This window comes from Kogia breviceps, chromosome 1 (genome assembly GCF_026419965.1).
Source record: "Kogia breviceps isolate mKogBre1 chromosome 1, mKogBre1 haplotype 1, whole genome shotgun sequence".
Classification (NCBI taxonomy): Eukaryota; Metazoa; Chordata; class Mammalia; order Artiodactyla; family Physeteridae; genus Kogia; species Kogia breviceps.
Window position 1 is genome coordinate 46,556,792 of NC_081310.1, and position 13,412 is coordinate 46,570,203.

Here is a 13,412-nt window from a genome sequence, read left to right on the forward strand (position 1 = left end):
GAATGCTGTCCCACTGACTGATAGGACAAACTTATGACTCTCCCTCACCAACCCTGTACATACATAGTCCCACACACGAAGGTACACGTACAGGAGTGTGCCCATTTGCAGATGGTTTCTGAATTTATCTTTGAAAAGCCCACATAAAGCTTTACAGAATCATAAGGACTCTTGGGAATTTCCTGGCTGTTCAGTGCTTTGGTCTTCAAGCTTCCACTGCAGGGGGCATGGGTTTGTTGCTGGTCGGGGAACTAAGATCCCACATGCCATGCAGCACAGCCAAAAACCCCCCAAATATTAAGTACTCTTGATTGGATTTCAAATACATTTTTAAAAATTGTGCTCAAAAGAATTATTTTCTGCTTACCTTCTTTTCAAAGTCACCAATGCCGAACTTCAAGACCTGAATGTTCTCAGGTATCTTCTGATGAGTTTCTTTTTTTTTTGCCTGTCAAGCTTTTCAAAATCAAGGTGGGTAACTCCACAAAGGCACTGCACTCTTCTGTTGGCATTCCAATAGACTGGGATAGATTGTACAGATTCTCTGCATTTGGGTTGAACTATTATGGCCCTGTAGATGGATATTCTCAGATTATATAAAGTGTGCATACTATGTGGTACTCTTAGTTTCCTCAAATGTGTTCTTATTTAAAGTTAGGAAGGCAGCAACAAGTCTTAGAAAACCAGCAGACTGGTAGTCAGGAGAGACCTCAAATGTTTTATAGAAGGAAGTGGTACATGAATAGGTAAATACAAAAGTAGGGAGATAGGTAAGGAGGTGGGTACTTAAGTAGGTAAGTTGGTGGGGAAGTAAATAAACAGGATTTCTCTACTAACTAGCACTCTGAGATTGGAAAGGTCACCCCTCCCCTCTGGGCCTCAGTTTCTAGTTCTCTAAAATTAAGGCGGTTGGACTCCTTGATCACCAAGCTCTGTTCAAGTCTTTTGAGTCTATGAAGTCATCTGTGACCAGCATTCCTTCATCCCACTTTCCCATTCTCACTGCTGGTGTGTTTCCATATTCACTACCATCCTCTTCCATGGATCTTCTCAAGGTGACTCTAGATCTACTGAGACCTGCTTTCTTACATTTAAGTTCTTTATTGCCCTGGAATTCTAACACTTCTCAGTTCATGACCCTTCCCCCATGGTGGCCGGTCACCCTTCAATATTTCAATGCTTTCTTCATGTTAACAAGAAGCAAAGAAAAGCCCTTGACTTCCTTGTTTCCTGTAGCGAATGGTTCTGAAGTGACCTGAAAAGTTAATGTAACTTCCTCAAATACCTCACTCACTGACCTATAGAGAAGTTGAGCCGCTGGCTCACCCTGGCTGCAGTCATGTTTTTAATTGCATCAGTCCCCATATCAGCCACAGGCTTCAGTTTCACAGACTGGGATTAGCCATTTAGGGAGACCGCCTTCCCTGCCTTCCCTGCCTTCCCCAAACACCTCCAGCCTGAAAGGAGCTGTCATAGATATCACCTCACGTTGATAGTTTTCCTTTTAATATTTATAAACAGGAAAGTATTTTTCTCTCCCCCACTTGAAATGTATATATTCATTCATTAAAAGGCATTGACATGGCTGAGGTAATGGCCTGTCGACAGATTTACAGCAAGAACCATCTCACTGCCTGCAGGCCTGTGCATTTTAATATAATTAAAAGGCTTCTGTTTGGAATCTTAGCTAATTAATATTCATGCTTTCCTCCTTCCACCCGCCCTTCCAAATTTGCCATCTTTTAGGAGATTGATCATGGCCCAATTAATCCCTCCCCAGTCAAAGCAAGACAGGCAGGGAAGAAAGGAGGAAATGCCATGGCAGTGTTAGCTTCCTAATGAAAAAAGAGCTTTTTAAATAATGGAAATCTTCTCCTGGTTTATAAGGAAAGTTGCGGAAGGATCTCTATGATTATGGGAATTGGTAGGAGTGGAACTGTTGACCAGGGACTGTGGATTAATTCCTCACACTGAAGTGAGTTCAATTTATTAATCTTTAAGAGTCTTCACAAGTTTCATTCATGCCAGAAATCACAGAACAGGAAATTGGAGAAGCAGGTAATATATTTTTAAAATTTTTAAAAAATAATATAAAAGTGAAAATGGCAGCAACAGGTATTTCTCACTATTCAGTAGCTGAGAAAACCATCCACAAATGAAAGTGTGGTCACTTACTTTTCTTTGTCTCTGCCATCCTTTAACACCAAGGCTTACAAATAGGCATTGCTTTGCCTGAAAAAAACAAAAACAAAAAACACCCTGGTAAGTGATGAAGATAAGGGTATTCGTAATTAAACTATTCTCAGATATGTGAAAGCTTGTCACAGTGGAGCAAATTAAGCTTTCTCTCTACTTGACTTGAAAAGATAAAAATGGAAATCCTGGCAGCATTTTTGATGAGACACCCAACAGCCACAGACCTGAGCTTGAGGGAGCTCTAAAGTAAGAGAAGGAAGAAATAGTCTCTGCCTTCGCCACACAGTTGCTCTTCCAATCCTCAGTGTCTCGAGAACATGTTGTCCAGTGATGAGAGCAAAAGCCATAAAAGAGAGTTGACAAGAAGAGCACTTCACATTCAGGTTAGCTGACATTGGCCAGGTTACTTCACCACTTTGAGACCCGTCCACAAAATGGGAAATACCTCCATCAGACAATTGTTGTGAGAACTAAATGAGAAAAAGTCTTCAAAGTGCCTAGCAACAATGGACAGTGAATACTAATTCCAGTTGAATAGCCACAGCAAGCAGACTATGGAACAAAGTGTAGAAGTAATAGCTACTCCATGTCACAGAGAAGAACATTTTTCCAGAAAGAAGAAAGAAAGTGTGGAGAGGCCTTGGCCACAAAATACATAACAAGTACAAAAAAGCCAAAAAGGAGTTGATCACATCTTTAAGCCTGTCTCGCCCAGTGCACTGGGTATTAATAATGGAACAAAGAGGGGTTACAGAAACAAGATAAAAATAAACCAGAAGCACTGGGGTTACACAACAGGTACACGTAGTCTGTCCTGTTGATGAGTCACTGGTCTGAGAAATCTGTTTAGGTTCAGCAGGAAGTCCATGAACAGGCTGCAGCTTAATTGTCCTTCCACTGTGTCTGCTCCCATTGTGAGCTTGGGGCTTTTTATTTCTTAAAAGTCTGAGCAATCACATCCTCCTGGATGAGATCATGTAGGGATGTATTGCTGATCCATCCAACTGGAATGCCCTTTTACAGTTTCCAGCGATCAAACTCCCACTCTCACTTCAGGGCAGCACAAGCGTCCCTTCCTCTGGGAAGTCAGCCCCATTAACCTGGCCAGAACTAATCATTCCTTACTTTGGATCCCCAAAGAATACTTCTGCTCTATTAACATTTGTAAGTCTCTCTCCCTCAATGATAATGATGGTGATATTTGTTAACAGTTACTGAAGTCTTTCTAAGTACCAAGTACTGTGGTACTTGTACAATGTTTTAGGGACACTAGCTCAGTTAATCCTAGGAGGTATATATTTTTATTCTCCCCATTTTGTTGATGATGAAACTAAAGTTTAGTGAAGATCATGAGTATCTCGCTTGTCACACAGCTGGTAAGACAAGATCAGGACAAAGGCAGTTGAATTCCAGAGTGCCCCGCCCTCCATTCTGATTCAATATTGTCTCTTCAACAAGGCTTAGTACACACTGAGAGCTCAAGAATGAATTGTACACTGGATAAGGATCATTGGATGGTTGGAAGCATAGACCTGACCAGTGGGGCCAGTCTGGAATAGGCAAACCCAACTGCAGATATGCATCGGAGGGAGAGGCTCCCCACAGCCCATAATCCTTGTCATCATATTCCCACTGAGCCTTCTGTTAGGTCCTAGTCATACCCAAGATTGTATACAAAGCCCACAATTTCCTTGAAACAGATTCAACCCATGAAGAAGGCTGTGGAGAAACAAATGTACACCTCTTTTTTTAAAGTTTTATGTTTTGTCAAAATGTTATTGTTGGTGGTGAGCATAGGTTGCAGTGAAGCAGGACTTGAGTCCAAATGATTGGAAGCTGAAGGGATTTCTCTATGGGGTTTTGATTTGTTATGCCAAACCCATATGGTAAAGGGAAAGACTCCAGAGGCTGACCTGGGTTAAGGTCTGGGCAATTGAGGCATATCTTGCAGTCTCTCTAACACAGTCATCCATAAAACTGTGGTGATAAACATTGCCCACCCACTCATGTTGAGAGCAGGAGTGCAAGAGCCCTTAGTGTGAGGGTGTGGTGATCTTTGGAAAAAGTTGCATGGTCATGCTTTCGCCATGGTGAGTTATCTTTAAAACAAGCCCTAGGAAGCTGCTTGAAATGCATTCTCTTCCTCCTCCTCAGCTGCCAGCAAGACAATGGGAACTGCTACATAACAGAGGATGCAGTTTCCAAATGAGCAGGGAGTGATTGTGAGGCTTCTATAATTCTTTCAGGGAAAGAACTGTGAGAGGCAGAAGAGATCATAGAATTTAGCTCTCTCATTTTCCAGATGAGTAAGTTCAGACCAAAGCCAGAGAGATTGTGGAATGAGGGAATGGCCAACTGGACCAAGAGAACATGACTGGTTCACAGGGAGCTGAGATGGGAACCCAGATCTTCCAACTTCTATTGATATCACGCTGTGATTTCTCTTCTCAGAACTTAAAGTTGTATTTCCGATTCTGATAACTGTTTTGTTAAGTGAGAAGTGGAGAGGGAGAACCAGTGGAGGCAAGAGAGAAGAGGTAGATCTTCCCTTTAAAACAGCTGAACAACAAAGAAAGTTGTAGTTAAAAAGTGAGGGAGAGAAGGTGGGGAGAGAAAGAAAGAAAAAGAGAAAGGAAGGAAGAAAGTAAATGAAAAAGAAATGAAAATTTTCATATGAAAATTTTTAAAAATATAAGCAAATAACAAGAGTTTATCCAACAAGCTATAGAATATAGGTGAAAAAAATGAATAGGCCATAATCACTCACAGCTTTTAGAAAAACCAGTTCATCCCTAAATTTTGAAATTATCACAATTCCTCAGCATCCTGAAAAACATCTGGTGAGATTGGTGCTCAAACTGATACCCAGAAGCATGGTTCTTATGAACCAGTGCTCCATTTTTAATGTTGTTTTTGTTTATTTGAACAGAGGCTGAAATTTCAAAAGTCCATTATACTTTATTAATGTTTAAAAAATTTTTTTTGATCAAGTTTATTGAAGAATAATTCTGTAAACTAAAATGCCCATTGTAAGTACTTAGGTCAATGAGTTCTGACATATATTCATATATATGTCAATCAGTGTAATCAGTACTATAATAAAAATATGGAATATTTCCATCACCCTAAAAAGTTCCATCATGTCCCCTTGTAGTCAATTCCTCCACCCCTTCTTCCAAACAACCCATGACCAACTTTCTATTCCTTTAGATTAGTGTTATCTGTTATTGAACTTCTTACAAATGGAATAACAGCATATGTACCCTTTTGTGTCTGGCTTCTTTCACTTAGCGTAATTATTTTGAGATTCATCCATGTTGTTGCATATATTAGTGGTAGTTCTTTCATTTTTATTGCTGAGTGATGTTCCAGTGTATGGACATATCACAATTTGCCACACAATGATGGCTATTTGAGTTATTCCCAGTTGAGGACTGTTATGATTTAAGTTGCTATGAACTGGAACATATTCATGTAGCAGTCCTCAAGTGGACAAGTTTTCATGTGTCTTGAAATTGGATTATTGAGTCCTATGACAAGTATATGTTAAATTTAAAACAAACTTCCAAACTGTTTTCAAAGTTGGTTGTATGATTTTCACATTCCCACCAACAGTGTACGAAATCTCCAGTTGCTCCACATTCTCACCAACATTTAATGTGGTCATTTTTTAAAAATGTTATCCTAGAAGAGGTGTAGTGGCAAATCACTGTGGTCTTAATTACTTTTCTTGATGAGTAATAATACTGAACATATTTTAAGTGCTTATTGGCCATTTAATATTTTCTTTTGTGCAGTGATAATACAATATTTTGACACTTTTTATTCTTATTATCAAGTTGTAAATGTTCTTTATATATGCTTGATGCCTGTCCTGTGTTTGACATAGATATTGTAGGTATTGTCTCCCAATCTGTGGCTTGAATTTTAATTTTCTTAACCTTTTAAAGAAAAATTTTAATTTTGATAATGTGTAATTCATAATTTATTTTTTTATGCTTTATGCCGTATATGTCAAAAAAATCTTTATCTCAAGGTTGCAAAGATCTTTCTCCCATATTTTTCTCTAGAAGTTATATAGTTTTAGTCTTTATGTTAAGTACTATGACCCATTTCAAGTAAATTAATGTTTATGAAATAAAGTAATGGTAAATGCTGATTTATTTCCCATATGAATATTCACTAGTTCCAGCACCATTTGTTTAAAAGACTATACTTTCCCATTGAATTTCCTTGATTCCTTTGTCCAAATCAATTGGCCATGTATGTAGGGATCTATATATAGACTCTATTTTGTTTCATGAACTGTCCTTACATGAATACCACATTGTCTTGACTACTGTAGCTCTGTGGAAATGCTTGAAATCACATATTGTAAATCTTCATACTTTGTTTTACTTTATCAAAATTGTTTTGGCTATTCTAGGCCTTTTACATTTCCATATAAATCTTAGAATAAGTATATCAATTTATACAGAGGAGACTTTGGAATTATGATTGGTATTGCATTGAATCTGTAGATGAACTTAAGGAACATTTGACTTACAATATTGAGTCTTTTGATTCGCATGAGCATGATATACTTCTCCATTGATTTAATGTCTCCACTTAATGCTTTGTAGTTTTTATTGTACAAGTATTGAAAATGTTTTGCTAAATGACCCCTCAGTATTTTATAATTTCATGCTTTTTATTGCTCTGCTAGTGGTAGTGCATTTTGATTTCACTTTTCCAATTGTTTGTAACTGTATGTAGAAACACAGTGGATTTTTGTATATTGATCTTGCATCCTGTGATCTTGCTAAATTTACTTGTTAGTTTTAATACCCTTTTTTAAAAAAGATTACTTAGGGCTTTCTATTATACCATCATATTAATTTGCTAGGGCTTTCATAACAAAATACCAAAGAATGGGTGACTTAACAGAAATTTATTTCTCACAGTTCTGGGGCCTGGAAGTCTAAGATCAAGGTGTCAGCAGACTTGATTTCTTCTGAGGACTCTTTCATTGGCTTGCAGATGGCACCTTTTTACTCTATCTTCACATGGTCTTTCCCCTATGCATGTTCCTGGTGTCTGTGTGTTCAAATTTCCTTTTCTTATAACTATACCAGTCAGATTGGATTAGGGGCTATCTTAATGGCCAAATTTTAACTTAATTACCCCTTAAAGGTCTATCTCCAAGAACAGTCACATTCTGAGGTACTGGGGTTGAGAGCTTGATCATATGAATTTGGAGGAACACAATTCAGCCCATAACCATCATCAGGTTGTCTGCAAATAAAAACATTTTCTTCTTCTTCTCTAACTATATGCCTTTTATTTAGTTTTCCTGCCCTATTGTACCAGCTAGAACCACCAGTCAACTGTTGAATAGAAGTGATGAGAACAAACATCCTTGATTGTATTCACAATCTTAGGTGGAAAAGTATTCAATTGTTCCCCATTAAATATGACATTCAGTGTAGTTTTTTTACAGATGCCCTGTAAGTCGGGTTAAGAAAATTTACTTCTATTCCTAGTTTACTTCTATTCTTAATTTACTTCTATTCCTAGTTTTGATTATGAATGGGGGTTGCATTTTTTCAATTGCTTTTTCTATATTGTAATTCCTGGTAACATATCTTGGTCTAGAATCCACTTTTTCTGATATTAATATAACAATTCCAGCTTTCATTTGATTCGTATGTGTACGGTATATCTTTTTGCATTCTTTTACATTTACACCATATGTGACTTTGTATTTAATGTAAACTGTTTTTAGACAACATGTAATAATAACAAGAACAATTGTTTCTTACTTTTTTATCCATTCTGACAATGTCAGTCCTTTAGTTGAATTGTTTAGAGTTTATATTTAATATTATTGATATGGTTAGGCTTGAACTGACTATCTTGATAGTCTTTTCTATTTGTCCCATAGATACTTTCTTTTTTCCTGTCTTGTTCAGTCTCCTTTTGGATTAAATTAAATATCTGTTATGATTGCATTTTATCTCTCCTATTGGCTTATTACCTCTGTCTCTATATTTTTAGTTTTTGGTTTGTGCATGTGTGTGTGTTTGATCTAGGGTTTAAAATACACATTTTTAACTTATCAAAATCTACCTTAAAATGTTATTATACCACTTACATCAGTGTGCTTCCATTTCCTCCTTCCCAACTTTTGTGTAGTTATATATTTTATTTCTTCAAATATTATAACCCTCAAAATGTATTCTTAATTTTGCTTCAAACAGTTGACTATCTTTTGAAGGAATTTTAAAATGAAAAAAAATTATTTTAAACTTACCCATATATTTGCAATTTGTAGAGCTTTTTACTTCTTTATATAGCTCTAAATTTCTGCCTCAAGAATGTCTTTTAGCATTCCTTATAGTTTAGAGCTTCTGGATACAACTTCTTTCAGCTTTCGTTTGTCTGAAAAGTCATTATTTCACCTCAATTTTTTGGAAAGAAATATTCACTTAATATAGAATTCTAGTTTGACAGGGTACTGTTGTTTGTTTGCTTTTCTTGTTCTGTTTTTGGTTTTTTGTTTTTAGTTTCAGCACTCTAAAGATGCTGTTCCATTGTCTTCTGGTTTGCATTGCTTCAAATGAGAAGACTATGGTAATTATCTTCATTCTTCCATCCATAACATGTGATTTTTCCCCCCCTCTGGCTGCTTTTTAAGATTTTCTCTTTATCACTAGTTTTTACCAGTTTGTTTATGATGTGTCTTAATGTGGTTTTCTTTGTGTTTATCATGCTTGAAGTTCCTTGAAATTTTCAGATCTGTGGGCTTACAGTTTTCATCAAATTTAGAACATTTCAGCCATTATTTCTTTAAATATTTTTCTGTCCTCCCCCATCCTCTGGAACAACGTATATGTTAGACTGTTGGAAATTTTTCCCAAAGTTTCTGAGGCTCTGTTCATTTATTTGTTTGGGTATTTTTCTCTATATGCTTTATTTTGGATGGTTTTTCATTGTTATGCTTTCAAGTTCGCTGACTTGTTTTTTCTTCTGAAATGTCTAATCTGCTACGAATTCCACCCAGTGCTTTTTTCATTTTGGATATTCTACTTTTCAAAACTAGAGTTTCTGTTTTGCTCTATATATTATTTCATTTTTCTCCTCTTTATGTTCACATTTTTCTTTAAATACACATATTTATATTAGCTGTTTAAAAATTCTTGTTTGTTAATTCCATCATCTGTCACTTCTTACAGGTTCCTTTTGACTTATTTTTCTATTGAATATGGATCATGTTTTCCTATTTTCACAAGATTAGTACCTTTTTATTTAATGCTAAACCTGGCTAATTTTATATTGTTGAATGCTGGATTTTGTGGTCTTCCTTTAAAGAGTGTTGCACTTCGTTTTGACAGAGAGTTACATTACTTAAAGATCAGCTTGATCATTTTCAAGATTGTTTTTAAGCTTCAGAATGTGGATCTTGAGTGGCCTTTACTCTATGGTTAGTTTAGCCTCACTATTAAGGCACAACCACCCTGAGGTCTCTACCAAATGCCCCAAGTTTTCAACAAGGACCCTGGCTGCTCAGAACTTGAATATCTTCTAGCCCTGTGTGAAATACAGCTTCTTCATCATTATTTGCCCAGCCTTGGGGTGTTTCTCCCTATATATGCGCAGTTAAGTATTCAACAACAGACTCAAGGGAATCCCTATGAAATCTTTGAACCTTTTTTCCTGCCCAATTCCCTTCTCTCCATACTCTGTCCTGATAATTCCAATCACCTCAGCCATCCCGATCTCCAGTATTGACTCAGAAATTCTGCAGTGCTCTGCTTGGGATCCCCCTCTTTGAACCAGGGTGAGGCAAGTGCCTCCAGGCATAAAGTTGGGCAATCTTAGGCTTCCCTAACTTGTTTCTCTGCTATCAGGATTCACAGTCCTGTGATGCCTGTTTTCCAACATCCAAAATGGTTGCCTTATGTAGTTTGTCCAGTTTTCTAGTTGTTTATGATGGGAAGGGAAGTTCTGGACCCAGTTACTCCATCATGGCCAGAAGCAGACATTTGCTCCCCCAATTTTTTTTTTTTTTTTTTTTTTTTTTTGCGGCATGCGGGCCTCTCACTGCTGTGGCTTCTCCCGTTGCAGAGCACAGGCTCCGGACGCGCAGGCTCAGCGGCCATGGCTCACGGGCCCAGCCGCTCTGCGGCACGTGGGATCTTCCCGGACCGGGGCACGAACCCGCGTCCCCTGCATTAGCAGGCGGACTCTCAACCCCTGCGCCACCAGGGAATCCCAATTGTTTGTTTTAAAACACAAAAATATCGCTTACTTTGACCTGTGGACAAAATAGCCTGGGAAGTATTGAAATAGAATTAAAATAGAATAAAATGCATAAATAGAATGAAAATGTTACACGTGTCAATAAATATTGTGTTGTATTATTTATTAATGGGGTTTTTGTCACTTGATTTAATGAGGAGGAATTGAGGAGGAAGGAATCAGGAAAAACAGGGTCACTGGAAACCATTTCACAACAGGAAGAACTATTTTATTAAAAGTTTTCACACTCTGATAGTTCCTTAGGTTGCTCCCTTTATCAGCAGGATAAGCTAGATCATTCTATGATTCCAAATAATTTCCTGAAAGCAGTTACTAAAGATAATGAAGTTTTATTTCTCTCTCATGCTACCCATCCATTATGGGTGGGTTACAGGTTACAGCTATGTTCCATGTCAACTTCATTTCGTAACCCAGCAGAAAGAGTGGTATCTGTCTGGGACATAAATGGTTTTTATGGCAGAGGGAAAAGATATATGGCTCTTATAACTTCTGCCTTGAGGATGACACATTGTCAACATTGCACTGGCCAAAGGAAGTCACATGGCTATGCATTACTCCAACAAGCCAAGGATATAAAATCCTTCCACAGGGAAAAATAATTATTTTGTAAATACTAATACAACCTACTGTACTTCTATACCTGTCATCTCTTCTGTCTTGGATTAGTTCCTAACGTGAAGCTAAACAATATCAAGAAACGTTGGGCTTCCCTGGTGGCGCAGTGGTGGAGAGTCCGCCTGCCGATGCAGGGGACACGGGTTCGTGCCCCGGTCCGGGAAGATCCCACATGCCGCGGAGCGGCTGGGCCCGTGAGCCATGGCCGCTGAGCCTGCGTGTCCGGAGCCTGTGCTCCGCAAAGGGAGAGGCCACAACAGTGAGAGGCCCGTGTACCACAAAAAAAAAAAGAAACGTAGCTGGTATTTGAATGTGGCTTCCATCCTGAAACTGCACATAGTCTGTGCTTAAATGATTACTATGAGCCATCAAAAGGAAAAAGGGATTCTACATCTGCTGATATATGGAGACTACAAAAATATATTGTTAAGTGAACAAAAGTAAGATACAGACTAGTGTTTATAATACACTTTAATTTGTGTAAAGAGAGGAATGTATTTATACACCTGCATATGTATGCATAGAAATATTCTAAAAGGATGCACAAGAAATAGATGCTTCTAAAGTAGTTCCAAGAAACATTTCCTTGGAGCAGAACATAAGGGTCCAGATTGAGAGAGATGTTCTTATTGTATGCCCTTTTGTATTATTTAAATTTTTTCAAGGGTATTTATTATTTTCTTTTTTTCTTGAAGTGTAGTTGATTTACAAGGTTGTGTAATTTCTGCTGTACAGCAAAGTGATTTAGTTATATATATATATATATATTTATATTATTTTCCATTATGGTTTATCACAGGATATTGAATATAGTTAAGGGTATTTACCATTTTCTTAATGACTTAACATTTCCTTTTTAGTATATACTGAAGAGTTTGATATCAGTCAACCAATTTCCCCAACAATGTTCCAGAGTATCATAAAAAGTAAAGTTATTATAGCACACTGCTAAATGATCATAACAGAAATCATAGAATCAATTGACAATGAACTCTCAGATCTACTTCAGAAAGCCCTTCACAAATTCTGGAGATCAACTTAATGAAAAAATAAAACTATGAAAAAATGTCAGAGGATCCTGTGGTTTTCCTCTCATACTGATGAAATATTTAGTTCATGATATGCTGGTCCCTGAGATCAAACAGACTTCAGTGCTTTCCTGCCATATTTTTCTCCCTCAGATCTGCCATTGATGAGCCACTCCAGCTCCTAATCTGAAGAGGCATTCTACAGCATATGCCTCCTGAGCAAGGGAACATGGAGATAGCTTTCTAGTATGCTTGTGCCTAAACCTTACAATGAACAGACACCGCTTTCCCCAAAACCCCTTACTTCACAGTATTGAGGTAGTGGCCCCTTTACTCAAGAACAAAGTCAACTTCACGCTGGAATAATGAACATATTGACTAAGAAACTCTTGTTCTTATTGTGAGTGTAAATTTCACAGTTATCTCTGTGGCCATGTTTTTAAAATTTTAATGTTTAGATACTACGCCTCTCTTGAAATTCTACTTTCTATATTCATGTGGAAGACAGAAGAATGGCCACCCAAAGATGCCTATGTCCTAGTCCTTGGATGTATAAATATGCTGCATTACAAATTGAAAACAAATTATGTTAAATTATATTAAGGCTGCAAATGGAATTAAGGTTGCTGATCAGCTGACCTTAAAATAGGCAGATTATTTTCGATTATCCAGGAAAGCCCAATGTCCCAATGTAATCAAAAAACAGTTCTCAAAAGTGGAAGTGGGAAGCAAAGGAAGTGTCAGTGTTGGAGTGATGTGATGTGAGAAAAACCCAACCTCCTTAATAGGAGCCTATTAAGAATAATATTAAAAATTTTTTAAAGAATAACATATACAAGCTTACTTAGCATAACTCAACAACAAAATTTTTTCCAAGAAAAAAACTGATCAACATTTTATCATATAGATTGTATTAACCATTTCAGAGAAATAATAAGTACATACGAATGGCTAACAATACAACAAAATCCATCTCTAACCTCATAGCTATGGGATAGTTGCTTATACAACATCATGTGTCAGACATGGATTTTCACTAGTATCATTTAAATTGAAAGAAAAATGGGTCAGAACTTTGTATGGACATCACCACTTTGTTCTAGTGTTCTCAAACAAATGGTTAGAATTCTGAATGGATAGTGCAGACAGCTAGCATGTCTTAAATCAGATGTTTGGAGAAAAATGTATAATAAAACTTACATAGTTTTTTTTTTTTATTGCTTAATAGGTCAACAATGTATTCAACAATTAGGGTTAGTCCTGCTTACTTTT

At 37.2% G+C, this 13,412-nt stretch overlaps 1 pseudogene; it reads left to right on the forward strand.

Moving 5' to 3' along the window:
• The first annotated feature begins 2,513 nt into the window (after positions 1 to 2,513).
• LOC131752677 (small nuclear ribonucleoprotein Sm D2-like) overlaps positions 2,514 to 13,412 on the forward strand; it is a 39,002-nt pseudogene continuing 28,103 nt past the window's right edge.